Source organism: Equus caballus, chromosome 20 (assembly GCF_041296265.1).
Source record: "Equus caballus isolate H_3958 breed thoroughbred chromosome 20, TB-T2T, whole genome shotgun sequence".
Lineage (NCBI taxonomy): Eukaryota > Metazoa > Chordata > Mammalia > Perissodactyla > Equidae > Equus > Equus caballus.
The window spans coordinates 44912473-44931811 of NC_091703.1; the positions used below are offsets into that span (position 1 = coordinate 44912473).

The 19339-nt window shown below is 47.8% G+C and overlaps 1 protein-coding gene across 41 annotated transcripts in view; it reads right to left on the reverse strand.

Moving 5' to 3' along the window:
• Positions 1-19339, reverse strand: part of TRERF1 (transcriptional regulating factor 1) — a 195544-nt gene that overhangs the window by 67724 nt on the left and 108481 nt on the right. Inside the window, exon 4 of one of the 41 annotated variants that reach the window (XM_070245583.1) lies at positions 16658-16815. The exons of 39 other annotated variants lie outside the window; for them this stretch is intronic. The gene's annotated coding sequence lies outside the window, so the exon portion shown is untranslated. Of the gene's footprint in view, positions 1-16657; positions 16816-19339 lie in introns of those variants that run through there. One more of the 41 variants, XM_070245560.1, reaches the window with a different exon arrangement.

The following is a 19339-nucleotide window of genomic DNA, read 5'->3' on the forward strand; positions in this document are numbered from 1 at the left end:
TCAATTCTCCCTCAACCTAAGCTGGCACGAGGCATCTGAAATAGGGGGCCCCTCGCCCTCCCCTCCCATTTTATCACAAGTTTGGGGACTCATCTCTTTTCTTTTCAACAGTGGGAACTTGGCTAAATCCTATTTGGCCAGTGGTAAAAATTAATTGGTCAACGCTGACACAAGACTTTCAGTGAGTGTGGGTTTGGGGATGCGGACAAGCATTCTATTACTAAAATTATTGCTGGAGACGCCTCATGCCGGATGTAACTTTATGGAATGTCATACAATTTCAGGCACAGAACTTTGGGGCCAAGCAGACCAGGGCTCAAATCCAGCCCCGCCCCTCCCTGGCCATTTGGCCTTGTTCTTCTGTAAAACAGGGTTAGCGGTGCCTCCTGGCAGGGATCTCAGTCCTACACGGAGCACATTTCCTGGCTCCTACCAGGCCCTGGATAAGTGGCAGCATTGCTATCACCACACATCAGTGAGGTGGGGACAGCCACACCCCATGAAGCGATGTCCCAGCCAGTACTGGGGGCTCAGGGCATCTCTGCAAGGGTGCAGGGGTCAGCCATCAGTGACCAGGGGTCCTGATGACTCAGCATTTCTTGGTGTGTGTGTCCTCAAGGGTCCCCAGCCACTGTGCTGAGAGTTCCCAGCTGAAGTCCCACTCGGCAGCAGGGCGGACCCTCCCTGGCTCACACCTCCTCAGGCCCAGGGTCAGCCTCCCCAAGGAATCCAGATGCCATCCCGGTACTCATGGACAGCTGCACCAGGGGCTCTGGCCCTGCAGACAGCAGACTGGGGACCCAGTTCTAGCTCCACCACTTATGACTGGGGTTCCTTTAAACAAGCAGACGAGCTGCAGACGAGAGAGGAGCTGGAGCAGCGAGCACATCCTGAGGCCTAGGACAGGCCAGGCACGGTGCTGGGCCTTTCTGGACAATTTTACAAATGAGCAAACTGAGACCTGCCGACTTGGCCAAGACCACAAAACTGAGCGCTAGAGCCGGAACGTGAAGCCCGGAAGCCCTTCCTCTTTACTCCATCCCCACACCACCTTACGGCGATGGAAATCTTACTCGTCTCTTTCCCACGTGACCACGAGGACACAGCCTTGGAAGGCTGGGTGACGTTCCAAGGACCCACGGCCAGCAAGCCACCAGGCAAGGCCAGAATCTTCCCACTGCCCCACACTGCTGCCTGGGTCTCGGTTTCCCTTCTGCGCACTGGTGGTGACAAATGCCGCCTTATATACCACACACTGGTTAGAGTAACGGGGGATGAAGATATGAGAGTCCTGGGGAAGGAAAAAATTAATATACAGAAACAAACACTTTAAATGGGTATTGAAAGGCTCAAACCAAAGAGGAAGGGTTCTTCTCAGTCATAAGGCAGTTGAAATGAAAAGAACAGCTCATATGCCACCCAGAGTGGGGGAGAGTTCAGCCAGGGGAGGGGAAGGGACACAGGACATAAACTACGGAGCTTCTGAAAGGGGAAGCAGGACCAAACGGAGCATGAAGAATTCCCTCCATGCCACCCACAATAAATGAGAAATTGGCACAGATTTTAAGAAGAAGGAAAAGGAGGAGGAGGAAGAATTAAATCTGTAGACTTATCTCAGAACATTTAAGAAACAGTGCGGAGAGTAATCAATGCACTGAGAGAGCTCAGACTCCAGTCACTCGGGGACCAGCCACTCTGCCAAGCGAGTTCTCCTACGTAGAGATGAGGCTGCCATGGAAGAAGATCTAATTTTCAAGGGAGACACGTCCCCCAACAGCTAGGGGAGTTTTGGAAGCTTCTTAGATGTGGGGAAGACTTCCACTCCTTCTCAAAAAGTCTCTCCTCTTCTTCTGGTGGCTCATTCCCACCCCCGCAGAGGCTGAGAAAAGAATAATTTTCACACACTGGAGGAGGAGGTTCCTGCCCAGACCACTCCAAGTTATAGGTGGAGCACTTAATCAGGTCTTCATGCACCTGATTATTCCAGAACACAGAAGCTGGGCCATCCACATGAATATCAGAGCAGCTCAAACATTGAGAGCATATCAGATGGACACACTGTGGGCTGACAATGGATGGCAGGCCACCATCCACTCTCCAGCCTCCTCAGGCCTCCCACTCCCTTGCTCCCAGCTCCAGCCAGCTTGTCTTTCAGGTCTTCACACACTCCAAGGTCTTTCCTATCCCAGGGCCTTTGCACAAGCTGGTCCTGCTGACTAGGATGCTTTCCTCCTAGCTGCCCACTCATTAATGTCTAGTTGACTTTCAGGTTAGCTTCAGTGAGACTTCTCTGACCCCCCAGAAATTTATGTGTGCAGCAGTACTTATGACAGTTGCAATTAATTAATTATGTGATTAACCAGTTGGTCTCCCTGGACTATAAGCCCTCCCTGGGCATGGGCAATGTCTGCTTTTTTCATCATTATGTCCTGTGCGCTAGCAGCAGTTCTCAGTCCTGACTGCACATCAAAACCACCTGGGCAGCGCTAAAAAAAACAGAAGTCTGGGTTCCACCACAAACCTACTAAATAAGTATCTAAAGCCTACCAGGTGGTTGTCAGATGCGGCCAAGGCTGAGAAGCGCTGACTTAAACGGAGGGAGGCCGTGGGTGCTGGGCTTAGGTCCCAGAGCAATCTCGACGTGGCCCAGGGAGTTACAGCAGGACCTTGCCCGCTTTGCTTGTGTATACAATGTATCCTTTAAATGGTGCTTTCCACCCTCGAGATTAAATTTGAGGAAATTCCGGAAGAGGAAAACAAAGTCCTCATTGTTAGCAAAGAATACTATTCCTTTCACTAAGGGCTCGCCATCCAGCCCCCTCCCCGACACTCCTCTGTCCATGAACCCTGGTTCACCACCTTATCCTCAGAGCCTCAGGATTAACCTGATGTGTTCCTGAAATACACTTAGATATTTGGGGTGAAATACCCTAATTTTTTAAAATTAGGCCCAGCTATACCATGCAGTAGAATACAAAACTTCATACTAAGTTTTATTAAAACAGGAGAGTTCAAAGCCAGTTCATGCTGTGACAGGCCCTCCAGGCCAGCCCCAAGCCGCAGGGAGAGGTGCTTTGCAGAAACTCGCCCATGGGGCACTGGGCGGGGGAGCTCACTCATGGGGGTGGGTCATCCGCGCTGATCTGGCCTTTCTAGGGCAAATGGAGAGCAAGCCGACTGTGCCCAATCAGTTACCCTTACTAAAGGGGAGAGAGTGAGTGCTACGGCCTGAATGCTTGTGTCCCCCCAAAATTCAAAGTTGAAATCCTAACCCCCAAAGTTGATGGTATTAGGAGGTAGCAGCTTTGGGAGGTCCTTAGGTCATGATGGTGGAGCCATCATGAATGGGATTAGTGTCCTTATAAAAGAGACCCCGTCACCAGCTCAGCAAAAGCACCGTTCAACTGAGTCCCACGACCCTGCAAGAAGCAGACCGTCACCTAACCCAGTGCAGGGTGAGCGCTCCTTACTGCAGCGGTTCTCCAGCTTTAGCATCCACGGGACCACATGGGCAACTTTTAAGGATGAAGCTTCCCTTCGCACGCACTAGGCTGGCCGTCATAATGAAAAAGAAATAACAAGCGTTGGTGAGGATGTGGAGAAACTGGAACCCTACGCGTTGCCGGTAGGAATGCAAAGTGGGGCCGCTGCTTTGGAAAACAGTGTGGCGGTTCCTCAAAACCTTAGAGTTACCATATGACCCAGTAATTCTACTCCTGGGTATATAACCACGAGAACCAAAACAGGTACTCAGACACAAACTTGTTCACGAATGTTCACAGCAACTCCATTGATAATAATCACAAAGGTGGAAACGACCCACACGTCCATCAAGTGATGAGCAGAGAAACAAATGGGATCTATCCGTTCAATGGAATATTATTCAGCCACAGAAAGGAATGAAGCACTGACACACGCTCTATAACACGCAGGACCCTCGAAAACATCAGAGTCAGACACAAAGGTCACATACTGTACGATCCCTTTCAACTGAAACACCCAGAACAGGTAAGTCCATAGAGACAGAAAGCTGATCAGTGGCTGCCGTGGGCTGGGGGCAGGGCAGAACGGGCAGTGGCTGCTTAATGGGTCCAGGGTTTCCTTTTGGGGTGATGAAAATGCCTTGGAACGAGACAGAGGTGATGGCTGCACAACACTGTGAATGCACTGAAAGCCACCGACCTTTATATTATTTAATATGACTCAGTAGCTCTGGGCTGGGCCCAGGGACCTGCTTTTTGAAAGAACATCTGGGTGCCTCTGACACTGGGGTCCCCAGCTCCGCCTAAATGTCAGGGCTGATTTGTGTAAACGACGCCTTTACTCTTGCTGACTCAATCACAACTGTGGCTCTTTCCTGAGAGCCAAGTACGCGTCTAGCCCTGGGCTCAGTGCTTTCAAACATAGCATCTCAGAATCACACTGCAAGGTAGGAAGGATCACTGTTTCGTTTTATAGATGAGACTGAGGCTCAGAGAGCTTAAGTAAGTTGCCCGGGGCACAAAGCTGAATAACAGTGGATTCAAACCAGTATCTGTCTGAGTCCGCACACCATATTTTTCCCATCACCCTACAGTGCGCCACTGTGTCCTTTAACAAGCTCTTCCAGGTGGCGGAAATGTCATTTTTGTCTTTACAGTGGAAAATGCTCTTTATGTTAGAGACTTAGATCATCTTACTCAAAGCGGGGTCCTCAGTATTCCCAGGGAATTGACTAGACACGCAGGCTGTCAGTCCTTACCCCAGGCTTGCTGACTCAGGATCTGCTATCCCCAGATCGTGTGAGCAGCACTGATCCCTTTAGAGCCGTGCTGTCCGACTCGGTAGCCACTAGCCACACGTGGCTATTTAAATTAAAATGAATTATAATGAAATAAACTTTAAAACTCAGTTCTTAAGCTAGGGTAAAGGAACAGAAGGGAACAGAGGAGTGATGGGGGAGCAGTATCTGAGGTCACCTATCTGAAACATCCAAGGAAGGTCACTTGAAGAGGTGACCTCTGGCAGAGACCCCAGTGAGCTGCGACTGAACCACATAATTCAAGGCAGGAAGAGAGTTCCAGGCAGAGGGAACAGCAGTTGCTGAAGCCTTTGGCAAAAGGAGCTCAGTGGAGAGGGAGGGGGCTGGCAGGTGAGGTCAGCAAGGCTGGCAGGGGCCAGGTCACAGGGACAGGAACCCATTGGAGGGCTCTGAGCAGCGGAGAGATGGGGCTTGACTAACTTTTCACATAGAGAACAAACTGCAAGAGGACAAGCGCAGAAAAGGCCAGACAAGGTACGAGGCTGCTGCTGTCTTCCAGGCAAGAGATGGTGACGGCTTATTATTAATTAAATTATTACTATTAATACTAGCTCTCTAGTTGGCCAATGCTATTAATATTCTCAGATATATTGTGGGTAGACTAAGCATCATGTTCAAGCCACTTGCATGGGAAAACGCACTGAGTTCCAAGTGATCAGCTTGAAATCTTTTCCATCCACCAGGGTTTTAAGTTGGGGACTGCGTGATCTGGTAGAAGACGGCAGGAAAGGGGATTGGGGGCTAGGGCAGATGTGCAGGAGGAAAAAGGGAGTATTCCCCAAACCATCAGAGAAGAGGAGTCTGAGAAGGGCCTTCCCATCCTAATTCTTCCCAGGGTTGTTGGGCAGCAGAAGGACGAGACCCCGATGGATAGTCCCCTACAGACAGAACGGAGGGGAAAGGACGGCTCTCCCGGAAGGACGGCACAGCAGCTGTGCATGAAGGAGGGGGTGGAGTCTTTTCCAAAAGCAGGGGAGCCTCTGCTTCTGGGGTTTCTGAGGTTTCAGGGCAACAAAGGGTCAGAGAAATAGCCATGAAGATTTAGGGCGGAATCATCCAGCTGTGCCTCACTAACTGCACAACACTGGCAGGCCGCCTGACCTCCCCGATCCTCTGTAAAATGGAAACAACACCCCTGCCTCTCAGAATGCTTATGAGGGGTCAAGTCAGACGATGTCTGTGCTGAGCGCGATGAGAACTTCCGGTCCATATGCTGAAGTCGGAGCGCGCACGTCTTCTGGAGCAGATGCAGAGGCCACCATCCTCCATAGGCACGTGGGTCTGTGCAGTACTCACGTCCAAGCAGTTCGGCTATACCCATGGAAAGGTGCTTCCCTTTCATTAATTCATTTGTTCAACATACATTTACAGGGTGAGAGAGCCAGGCGTGGTGTTTGGAAGAAAGAGAGTGTAAGATACAGCCCCTTCTCCCCAAGAACATACAGGCAGCGGGGGTGGTGGGAGACATGAAAACAGGTTCCTCCAATTCTCCTTTCCTCTTCTTCTTTTCATGCCTTTAGCCTAGAGCCACCAGCCTTCTGGGGCCTGCAGCCCCTCTTGTCTACCAGTAGCCTGCAGAGTCAGCCGTGGGGGCAGTGCCCTCTGCTCCTCTCCAGACTGGCAGGCAGGCCTGGTCGATTCTGCTGGAGTGGAAAAGGGTGGTGGAAAAGGCAGGGCTGGCTAAGCAGAGGCAAACCAGGGAAGCGTCTGCCCCCAGTAAGGCCTTCCTTCCAGCCCCCACTTCCTCCCTCCAGTGGACACGGCTCCAAGAGAAAAAGAAGACCAGATGGGTCAGGGGCCAGGACACCCACTCCTGACCCCCAGCTCGCTTAGAGTGCAGTATCTCCCAGCGCTTCCCAAGGAATGTCTTCAAGAGAAGGGCCCCGCTCTGAGTCATCTGAAGCAGCAAGGAGACCTTGTAAAAATAACTCCAAGTATGAGGCTCCTGTATTCACATTATTCATGACACAAAGAACAAAAAAGCAGGGCAGGAAGCAGAGGAGGAGAGTGTCGTTCACATCGGTTTTCTTCACATGATAAGCAGCCAGGAGTTCTCTTGCTGAGTCCCACTGCTCTCTCTCTCCTCGGAGCCATTACATAAGCTGGAGAGAGGGTCGTCTTTGAAACCTTCTCACTCTCCCACCCACCCCTCATCACCTGCCACCTCCAAAGCTGGACCTTCCCGGTAGCTGGCCTTGCCAGGACTCAGAGGGACTCAGGCTGTTCCCTCTCCTGGCTGTCGGTCCTGAAATAGGGAATTCCACCGAAGCCCCCAGCGCCCCCGCCGAGCACCAGGGGTGGGACTTCTGGCACCGTGACCGTGTGAGGGAGGATCTCCAGTGGAGGCCGGCGGGGCTGGCCAGATTCCTGAAGGCACATGTGGTGGGGCTTCCTTGGAAGACCTTGGATTTCAAAATGTTCGGACATCCGGGCTGTGTGGCCTTGGGAACTGGCCTGGTCATACTCAGGGCTTCCTGGGCTCCAAGAGGGGAGGTGCCGCTGACTCACTTCCACTCAGTTTTCTGGAAGACGTGGTCTTTAGGAGTCACGGAGGCAAGGATGGGGATTTTGAGACAATGAAGAGAGCCTAGTAAGAGGAAACATCAAGGAAGAAGACAAGAGTAGGGAGAAAAGAGAAATAAGGGATCCCGGGTGGGAGGGGACAGGCAGAGGTGTGGCCATAAAGCTTTTATTTAGTGCTTATTAAACACAGCCCTTTATAGGGAGCCATCACAGTGGTGATCCCAACCTCTCATGGCTTATAATTAAGAACAAACTAATAACTACTTTTAGACAAGTGCACGGACATGTTAGGAAATAAAAATCTCAACCAAGGCCTGGTAAATATAAGTCACAGCTAAAGTCAGAACTCTGCCTAATGCCAGTCAAAGAAGAAATATCAGCAAATCCATCACTTTGTGCTATTTACACAAGGAAACGCTTTATAGTATGATTCTACCCTGACTGCAGACTCTTGACCAACACGCATCTGTGGCACACAACGAGGAGCCAAGCTCACTCAAGGCTTTCAAATGTCTGCAGTGACGTCAGGGCAGAGACCCTAACAAATCTCGTGAAATAAAGTTCATGCATCCAAAAAGTGCTGGTTGAGCACCTGTTATGTGCTAGGCATTGTTCTGAGTGATGGGGACACAATGGTGAACAAAGAAAACAAAATCCCTACCCCTGTGGAGCTTTCATTTTAATAGGGGGAAACAGAAAATAAACAATTAAAATACATAGTACATGGGATGGTTATAGATGCCATGGGGAAAAACAGAGCATGAACTGGGAAGTAGTCAAAAAAGGCCTCTCTGAGAAGGCGACATTTGAAAAAAGACCTGAAGGAGGTGAGCGATCATGGATATATATGGGGAAAGGGCATTCCAGGCAGAGGGAACAGCAAGAGCAAAGGCCCTGAGGTGGGCCCATGCCTGATGTGACTGAGGAAGTAGGAGAAGGATGGTGTGGCTGGAACAGGGAAAATGAGGGGGAAAGTAGGAAGAAGTGAGGTCAGAGGGATTCTAAGGATGATTTTAAAACAAATCAACAGAGAAATACAAATATGATGGAGTGACTGGGTTGTTCACATGGGCACTTAGGAAATGGCTTGGTAAGGAGGCATCAACTGGGCTGAGACATAGATGCCCAACATGGGAAGACATGAGAAGAGAACATTCAAAGCAACAGGGACAGCAAACTAGTGGCCCTGAGGCAAGGATGAACATGCACATGGCAGGTGCATGGTGGGTGCAACAGAGGCAGAGAAGTGGTGACAAGGGTGTTTCTTTCATGGAGGGTAATGGTTCTCAACCTGGAGTAATCGTGCCCTCCAGAGGACGTCTGACAATGTCTAGACACATATTTGGTTGTCACAAGTGGGGAAGCGCCATTGGTATCTGGTGGGCAGAGGCCAGGGATGCTGCTAAACATTTTAGAATGCACAGCACAGCCCCTCTCAACACAGAATTATCTGGCCCCCAATGTCAATAGTGCTGAGGTTGAAAAACCCTGGTGCAGGGCCTTGCAAGTTGTGATAAGAAGTCTGTGTGCCCACAGAAGCATAAACTGAGGACTAACTAATGTCTTGTACCTGGCAGAGTGTGATCCTTACACACGGCACATGCATCACTCTGGGTCCAGGGTACGTGTGTGGAGATGAAAGAGAAGGGTGCCAGGGTCAGCTCTCAGAACACAGGAGCCAGGGTGGAGGCAGAGAAGCTGTGACATGTTGACTCCAGCCTAATTTGGAGAAAGAGGGACCTCCTGGATCAGAGACAAAGGAGGTCGGAAGCAGGGAGGCCATGGGGGCTATCAGCAAGCAGACAGGTGCCATTCAGAGCTGTTTGCAAGAAGCTGATGTCCCTGAAGAGTCAGGGCAGGACCCTGGGTGAAGGGAGAGAAGCCACCCTGTCACAGTGAAGGGGCAGAGGGCTGAAGAATGCTACGGGGCTCACAAGTATGGACAGCACAGGTTGAGACCAGTGTGTAGACAGACCAGGACTCAAGAATGAAATTACCAGGAGAAACAGCCATGGGCTGAAGAAAAGGGACTCAGGTGAGTGTGACAAGGAGGGAGGACCACCAAACCAAACCACATCATACCGAGAAGATGCAAATGAGGAACCAAGAGGGGCCCAGAAAATAAGGGGCATTTCAGCACGATCTGGAATTTGCTTACTACTGGAGAACGGGTTGTTCTCTGCAGGGGTGAAGGCACCTGGAGTCGAGGCGGTTGGCTACTGGTCAAACACAGACAACACTTAAGTTCGCAAGGTATTTCATTTCTCTCCCAAAGCCAAATAAGTCCACAGGCCCAGGGAAGTGGCCGAGATGACCAATGACTGACATGCAGTTAACCCCAAGCGTGCCCCTCCCCCTCAGCCCATTGATAATCTCAATGAGTCATCCGGAAAAACTGGTCCCACCTCAGTGGAAAGAGAATCTAGATGAGGTTCTCATCACTTAGGAATGAGAAAAATTTCTCAGTGTAGAAGCGGGCCAGAACTTTTCCATGGTCAAAACGTAAAGAAACCTTGCTAATTTAGGGGAAGGAGGGAGGGAGGGAGGCCTCTGAGAGACTTCGTTCCAAGAGAATTTCTGATGGCCTTCTCAAGTCCACATTTGTGTGTGCTCAAGTAGGTAGACACCCTCATTAACACTCTCGCTCAGTGCTAGCTCCCTTGCTTTATGGTTTTTAAAATAACATTTATTCTTTTCCACCTATAAAACATGTTCACCATAAAAATTTTAGCAAACATATATAAAATAGAAAGAAAAACCACTCATGATCCCATCACTTTGTAAGAATATTTCTATTTTCTTTGCTAAACTTTAAGACACTATGATTGAGATCATATTGTATATATAATTTTGCGTCTTGTTTCCAACACGAGCATTTTGTCATGTTATTAAAAGCTCTTTGTAAATATTAGCTTTAACCACGGAACAATAATCCATTGAAAATGATAGTATATTCCCCAATATTATGAGAAGCAGAGGCCCATATTCTCCAAGGACTTATTTCAGCAAATGCAGGTACTTTTAAGTGATTCGTGAGCACTGAACACAAGAATTGTCACCATTTTCTGAGCACTTACTACAGTGTGCCAGGTACGCTGCCTCCTACCGTGTCAGGTGGCTGTGGGGATTAGATGGGGGGTGGCGTAATATCACACTGTGACAGACAAGATGTATTCCCTTCCTCCAGACCGGGGACCTCTACACTTCATTTGGTTGTGGGTCATATCCCATCCCATTCTTCTCACAGAAAAACCAGCAAGTCATCCTCCTCATTCAGTTGAGGGGAAGCTCCAGGTCCTATTTAGGACAGGGAGTGGAGAAAATGTGGGTTAGGGCCTTCTCGGCAGAGGAAATGCAGACAATGGCAAAGCTCCAGAATGGTCATCAGGTGTAGGGATACACAGGTGCTGATCAACCACGGCCTGCAGGCCAGCCAGCCACCTATTTCTATAAACAGAGCTTTACTGGAACACAGCTACACCCATTCCTTTAAATATTGTCTATGGCTGCCTTCAGCCACAATGAACAGAGGTGAGGTGTTAGGACAGAGACCATATGGCCTATAAGCCTAAAATCTTTACTACTTGGCCCCTTAAGACAAAGCTTGCTGACCCCTGTGTTTGGAGGCCAACCATCCTCCAAAATCCATGCTCCTCCTTATTTAGTTGAGAGCTGTCACTGAGAAGCAGCCTCCCAGCCAGGAACTACATTTCCCAGCTCCTCCTGCAGCAAGGTGCGACCCTGTGACTAGTTCTCACCAATGAAATGAGGACCACGCTACATGTGCCATTTTGGGGCCAAGATGGTTAAGAAGTAAGGTTGAGCTTTCACCACCTTTTTTCCCTTCCACCTGAACACAGGGTGCTCATAGGCCCTGCAATAGTGTTTCTCAGTCTCTTTTCATCATTATTGCTCTGTAATGAGCCTTTTAGACACTTATTTCTAGTCACCTTCCTCCATGAAATTTTAATACCACAGAGATACTATATATCTGTTTATGCACCATATGTATATCTGTGATTTATGCATAAAAATGTAAAAATTTTTTGGCCCCCTAGAACTAATTTTTGCCCCCTTGAGTGTGATATTAACTCCATTGAGATGTATCCTCTAGGGTCTAACAGAATCGCAGGATGGAAGGTGCCTGGGTCCCTGAATTACCTTGTGGGGGCATGCCAGGCACAGCAGAACACCTGCATCTGATTGTTATGAGAGCAAGAAATAACTTCTATCATGTTAAACCCCTGAAGATTGGGAGAAGATTATGGCAGCTAACATTGCCTTGACCGTGTTAATACCCATGTAAAGATCTAAATTTGATCATTTTTTAAAAAAGTATAGATTGGATAGACACGTACTACTATAAACAGGGAACTTCTCCTAAATCCTCAAGGAGGTAAGTTAAGGATTAAAAGCCCCTACTTTGGATGGAGGAGAGTTTAGCCTGGTAGCTCTTGAAGTGAAACAGGTTCAAGAAGGCTTGAGATCGATTCATGAGAAGAACCTATTAAAGATGGACAACAGATTAACTGCAGTCATTTATATCCTCTCCATCTGGGCACATCACCACCAAGACGAGAGGAACAGAATTAAAACAAAAAAAAAAGACAATTTCAAACAACAAAGGGAACAGGTTAGGGCTACTAGGAACGAGACTGGGACAACTTTGTAGAAAAGAGACAGACTATGGAAGATTTGAAACTGATAGTACAGGCACAGGAAGCCTGTGGGGGTCCATCACCTTGGCAGAATGGCCAAGAGGCTCATGACTCAGAGATGCCAGGGCAATGGACGGCAGGAATCAGATGTGAGGCTGAACATGGGGGATCATACGAAATCTGAAGTCTGAAGAGTTGAGACCTCCATAGGTAGCTCAAGGGGCAGCCAGATATCTCCTCTCCCAAGCGAAAAAATGGAACTTCCTTTTCTGAAGAAACTCAGTGGACCCAAAGAAAAGATATGAGATCCAGGAAGCAGTATAACCAACCTAGTTCAACAGTATAGGAAAATCCCAGATGACAGTGGCATAGCAGGCCTGGAGGGCAAGCAGGTCCAAGATGAGGAGAACAGAGAACTCTGGGAGGAAGGGAGAATATATAAAATGCCAACTGGCTAGAGAGTTTGGGAGGGAAAAAAATGAGGATTTGATAACAGCAAATGGTGAAAAAAAAAAAAAAGGAAGGCAATGACCTATTCTTGGAAAAATAAAAAGCTATAAAAAAACACAAAAGGATTCATAATATTGGCTCCAAAGAGGATGAGAGATCAGGCATCAGGGTCACACATTTAAATACCTTCAGGGTCAGGCAAATAAGTAAACGAAGAAAGCAGGCTAAGTATTCGAGCACACGCATGCACCGGGTGAGTGGTAGAGACTGCGGCAAACTGGAGTCGGCAGGCCCATGCTGAGGCAGGCAGCCTGCAGCAGAGTGTTACCAGATGGGCGATCAGACCACATGCGCCAGATCTTCCGTCTTTTAAAACAACACCCCAAACTCTAAATCTTTTATGAAAACTCTCCCTTTTTCAGAATGTTATCTGAAATTTTTAAAAAAATCACTAGGCAAATCAAACAAGCATGTCTGAGGGTGGACCGTCAAGGCACAATTTGTCCTTTATACATGTACAATAACAGAAACTCTATCTGCTGATTTTTCGGTCTTTAGGATCTACAGATAAAGCATAGAAGATGTAATGGCGGTTATGAAATAAAAATGTTATCACCCTTACCAATCTAAAAGTACAAAGAGAGATGACAGAAATCGGCCAGGGGAAGGAGGCTGGGGAAAGGACGCTAACATCTTCATCTTCGTGAACAGTGGATCAAGAGATGCTGTTGCTAATGAGCAAGAAATACGATAGTAAGACACTTACTTATAAAGCTAACCAACTACAGGAACTATAAATAACGATACAACTGAGTTGTGAGGATGTGGGGAGGGGAGGTAGAAGGGTGCTATAAGTAAGCTAAATCGTCATCTATCACAACAGGAAGTAAGCTGATAATTTCTAAAATAGGAGTAAAATAAAAGCACAACATCTTAAAACACAGAGGCAAATGCCAGAAAAAATAATTGAAAAGAGTTAAGTGGTTGCCCCAAGGGAGTGGTACTGGGTTAGGGAGAGAAGGGGCCGGGAGACTGCTATTTTTATTATAAATTCTCCTGAATGTGCCCTCCCCTCCACCCCCTGGGGAAAAAAAAAAGCCTTTTGCAAGAAAAGGAAACAGATCAATTCATGGGGTTGATTACGGGGCCAAATAACTAAGCCTGCAAGGTTGACTCTCAGTAAGATGCTACAGACGGCACTCAAAAGGGTCGAAATGAAAATAATTTAGCGAATGGACCAGTGACAGAGGTGGGTGAAGGTTAGGGGAACCAACAATATACGGCGCAGCATCCAGAGACTAAGAGCAACAAGAAGCCCGTACCAGCCCTGAGTCTGAAGGGCAAGGGAGGGAATGGCATTACGGGGGCCCAATGGAGCAGCAGCGTTGATACTCCAATTTCTCTTTCATCCTGCTCTTGAATCTTCTGCTGGTGTCTCCTATTGGCCAAGCCCAAGGAAACCCAGAAGGTGAAGTACAGGAACCCAGCTGATGCAATCCATAGGGCCAGGCTCCCAGGACACAGGAGGCGGAGAATGGAACCAGGAGGAGGGGGCAAATGGAGAAAACCCAGCACACATTCTCACGCTCTCTACCTGAGAGTGAAAATATGGATTAGATGAACCAGACATCTGTCCTAGACTGGCAATTTTGACCTTCTCTAGTTCAGCAGCAGAACTAAGGGACTGCCAGGAAGAGGTGATAAAGGATGTGTAATTTCCCCCAGTTTTCATTAGTAAATATAGATGGATGACTTTCGTCTGTAGGCCCTGCATTATGTCACAGAGGAGAAACAAGCTATATGAAGCCAGCATCTCACTAACATGACAAAAGAAGAGTGAGACAGACCCACACAGAAAGATAGCAATACAACGTGGTGTGATGAGCAGCCACATATGCCTCCAAGCCCCAAACCAGGAGCAACATATCTCCCCAGGCTTTCCTCGAATAGGGCAGCCTCAGTCAGCCCTTAAAGGGTAAGTGGAATAGACAAGAGAGGCAGCACGCAACACATGTTGGAGGGCAGCAAACAGGTCTGCGTGGTCACAGGAGGAATGAGAAAGGGGCTGGTCATCAGGCTGGGGCCGCATAATGGACGGATCCCAATGCCAGGCTCAGGAGCTGGAATTTTATTTTAGGAACAGGATGCAGCCAAGGTTTTCTGATCAAGTGACATACCTAAAGCAGCAGGGAAACTACATGGGTGGGACATGAAAGAACGTCTAAGAGAGAGACGGTCTAAGGTAAGGAGACTTGCTCTTAGTAGGTGCTCACTATCTGCGGAAGGATGAGAGACAGGGAGGGAGGGAGGAAGGATGGATGTGGGTAAGCACAAGCTTGTCTTTTAAAACCTACCTACAGGGTAATCTCCTCTATTAAATTTGTCTTGACCAAACCCTGCCTTTTCTTGGTAGTGGGAATATGAGGCCCCAACTATCTGAGCTTAGAACACTTCACTGGACTTATGTTTCCTGCTATTAATGTATGAATCCCTTAAATGCAAGGATGATGACTTACTCATGTTTATATCCCCAGATCCTAACTCAGGGCCTGGCCCATAGGATGTACTCAAAAATAAGTGCTCCTCTGGATGGATGGATGCATGAATGGACAGGTGGATGGATGGTTTCACGGATGGTAGATGGATGGATGGATGGATGGAAGGATGGTGGATGGATGGAGTGACAGGGGCCTGCATTAGGGGGTAACAGTGCAAACGTATGAAATAGCACAATCAACAGGATCTGGCACCTGGATGCTTCCCAGAGTGTACAGGCCTGATGGCTGTCTCTTTCGGAAAGTGGGAGATTATAACATAATTGCTTTATCACTCTGCAAATATTCCCCAGCTTGTGAGGGCATGTTTGGTTATTAACAGATCGTGCAACAAATTAGACACAGGAAACAAACCACGAATGATAGAAAGGTGGGTGGGGCCCAGGGCAAGAACCAGAGACCAACGCACCCTCTTACATACTATTTAGGAGGATGGGGCAGACACATTGGCTTGCTTTACTTTAAAGTTTTGGTTGTTCCATTCTTGATAGTCCATCTCACGAGAATGACAAGGAGCAAGAATTTTCTCCCACAGGGCTGTTCCCCATCATCCACCAACATCTCCTCTATTACCATGGGCTTGTTTTTAACTAATGGTCTTCGCAAAAGATACAGAAAGCAAAACTGGGCTCCTGCATTAGGTTCCAGAATAACACAGGTTCCATTAGGTTCCAGAATAACACTGTTGGAATTAAACAGCCAGGCTGGTAGCCTAATGACAAGTAAGAACAACTTCCTTCAAAAAGTGCCACCAGTAGACAGGGACTTTTGGGACCCCAGACAATAAAACTCACCATTTCCAATCAGATAAGACTGCTGCCCTAAACACCAGAATCCTATTGACCAGGTATAAGTCAGCATCTCTTACACCATGGGATCCAAAGAGGATTTTGAAATTCTAGCTAGAATATTTGAGACATTTAAGAATCCCTTGATACTATAAGATGCCTACAAATAAGGGAAGGGGGTAGAATCTGCTAAGAATTTAGTACCACCAAGACAGAGACGAACAGTGAACAATTCTCTACTTTTCCTTCATCCAGGTAAGAAGAGTGAATATGTTTGCTGTCTCCTAGTCCCAGAGTGAGGATGCCCCGTGACTGCCTGTACCACCCTGTGCGTATCCCAAAGTGATTTCATCAACAGACCTCCCGAGAACCCAGAGGAGTAGCTAGGGCAGCTTCCTTTGTTCCCATTTTACAGAAGGGAAAATTAAAGCACATACGTCTGCGTAAGCAACTTGCCCCAGGGTCTCAGAAAAGAGTCACTGACCCAGCCCGGTGTGGAACACTGGTCTCCTGATGAATTGAAAGCAAGCATGGTGACTTACTCATTTTTCCATTCCTGGATCCTAGAACAGAGCCTGGTCCCAGTCCATAATAAGTGCTCAATAAACGTTTACTGAACAGAGGACTCCCAGTGCCAACCTACTATTAACCTCTCTCAGGACTTGATTTCTTTATCTGTAAAATGGGAATAACAATATTCTTCTCATAGGATTAATGTAGGGTCAAATGCATTTATACATGTAAAGCTTTTAAACTATTACCTGGCTAATGGTCGGTACTCCTTAATAGTAGCCACTACGATTACAGTTGATGTATAACTGCATGAAGAAAAGAGAATAAGGCAATATGAGAGAGCGTGGCATGACGGCGGAGGAGTGCTACCTTCACTGGGGTTGCTGGGAAGGCCTCTCTGAGGATGCGACAATGGAGCAGGACCGAAGGGAAGAACAGGAGTCAGCCCCACCAGATCTGGGGAAGCGCAGGGCAGGCGGAAGGCACGGCAAGGACAAAGTCTTGGAGGTGGCAATGAACCCGAGTGTCTGAGGAGCAGAAGGAAGTGGCAGCTGTGTAATTATCACAATCCACCTTATGATGGTTTTTACATCCCAACTCCTATCTCCAGTTTTCAGGAGGAAATTTGGAAGTATCCCTCTGAATAGTCACCCCATAGGTGGCAGAGGCTTAAAGGCTACGCTCAAGGTTTGGTCAAAGTATCTCAAACAGGTCTGAAGGACCTGCCTTGCCGAAAGTTTAAAAAAAAATCCCTTCAGCACCATTCACACACTTCTCAAACAGATCTTACTTTCTAGCCCATGGGAGACAGGCTGGGGAAAACGAGGCTCCAAGTCACCCTGATCCTGGAAGTCCCCAGCTTATGCTCAGCAACAGCTGCCGAGAGCAATTTATCAGCATCCGCCCCCACCCAGCCCCCTCCCCGCGGGTCTCCCCAGGAGCAAATCTGGTAAATGCAGAGGAAGGAGGGAAGCCAGTACAGTAAGCACTGGGGAGAAACACAACTGGAAGGCAGAGCCACTGCACTGAGACAACACTGTCCTGTGGCACTTGAGGCTGTTCTATGCTATTATCACAGGAAGTCGGAGTTGAACCAAGTCATGTGGGCCCTTTAAAGCCATGGTCCCAAGTCATGGTCTTGTCCTGACTTCCTTTTAGGCTCAATCAGCCAGAACAGATTTGGGTAGGACCAGCCCCTCCTCTTAACCACCAGCCCTAGTGGGCAACTCTGCCCCCGAGGCCAGCTGTTAGTGGCGGGAGGGACTTACTGAGATCAGCAGCCACGCTTGTCCACATCATGTCCTCATGACATTCACTCTCTGCCTCTGGATCACCCCAATGTGAGGGGGGCCTGGAACACTCTGGCCAGCGACACCCCAGGTCAGTAATGTGGAGTCCCAGGCAGGGGCTGCCTCTTCCCCAGGACCAACCTCTCACTCTCCCCCCACCCCCACACCCCCACTGTGGCTAAGCAGACCCCAGAAGAATTGTCAATGGTGAGCTTGCCCTCCTTCTGAAGGAACTGAGGATCACAGCCTGCAACTCAGTTGCAGACACATTTGCAGCCAGCCCAAAGTTCAAGCCCCAGCAAATGAAGAAGTAAAGGAAACTCAGGAAGCCCGAGGTTCAGGAAATTCTGGAAGTGTACCGCAAGGCAAAAGACTGATAATTTTACTGTTTAAAACTTACCAGTTGTCTGGATAAACAAACAAAAAGGGTAAACAAAATTAGATGTCAACAAAATGAAAAAATAATCTTCCATACGCATATTAATAACCTTAACATATAAAGAAAGCTTAAAAAGCAATAAGAAAATGATAAGCACACAAAGAAAAAAAATGGGTTACAGGTAGTCCATGAAAGAAGAAATACAAATGACATAAATACACGAAAAACTGCCAACCTCAGGAGAAATCAATAAAATGCAGAATAAAATAAGCTATCGAACTGGAAAAGATTTTTATATCATGCTGCAGCGTTGGCAAGAATGTGGAAGAAAGAAGCATGCTCATATCTGATGATGGGAAAGAAGCCGGTAAATGGACCACTGTCAATCAAAACTTTAACGTGTGTGTACTCGGACCCAGGAATCTAGCCTGCAAAGTGTTCACATCATACACACAAAAATACATGTCCAGAGACCCCCTGTATTGACGAGAGTGTGGAAAGGCAGGCATATTCATACAATGCCAGTAGGCATGCAAGTTAGTATCACATATATGAAGAGAAGTTTAAGTGATATGCACCCGAAACATGTTACTAAAGTTTTGCATATCTTTTGACCCAGATATTCTACTTACGGAAATTCATCCTCAGGAAATCATAATGAATATGCCTAAAGACTTAGCTGCAAGGATGCTCATGGGCCGTTTTTAAAGGGGAGGCAGTAGGGGGTACAATACAAAAGTGTAAAATGTGAGACAAGGTACACAGAGGGTACAGACAGACTGGAATACTAAGAAACTATTGCAAATTTTGCTGCAAGACTTCTGGTTTAAATAGGTAGACTGAAAATGTGTTTATCTCCTTTTCCTTCTAAGACTCCATTGAAATTATAGTATAGGAATCTTTTTAATTGTATAAACTTATAACATTGAAAAGAGCAGGAAAGAGGTAATTAGTAACAAATTATAGAAAGATAGCAGACGGATAGGAGGCGTAACTGAGACAGCAGGACGGAACGCTCAGAAACGAACGTGGACAAGAAGGGTGTGACTTGCTTGGTAAACTCCAGACGGGCAGAGAAGCAGGGATGCCAGGAGGGGTGAAGGGTAGAGAGTAAGACAAGGCTGAAAATGCGGACTAACTGGAGTCAGCAAAGAGAAGGCTGACACACACAGGCACCCCTCTCATTCCCTCCCCCATCCCACCCACATGCACCTTGCAGGCAGGAGACTGGAGGCTCCTTCTCTGGATTAACTGAATGACAAACGGGTCACCCCGAGCAGTGGTCAGTTCCCCATGAGTCACTCAAAGAAGCTCCCCAGCTGCTACTCACTAAGTTAGAGGGGACAAAGGTACAGACGCACGGGAATGAAGGGCCACTGGGTT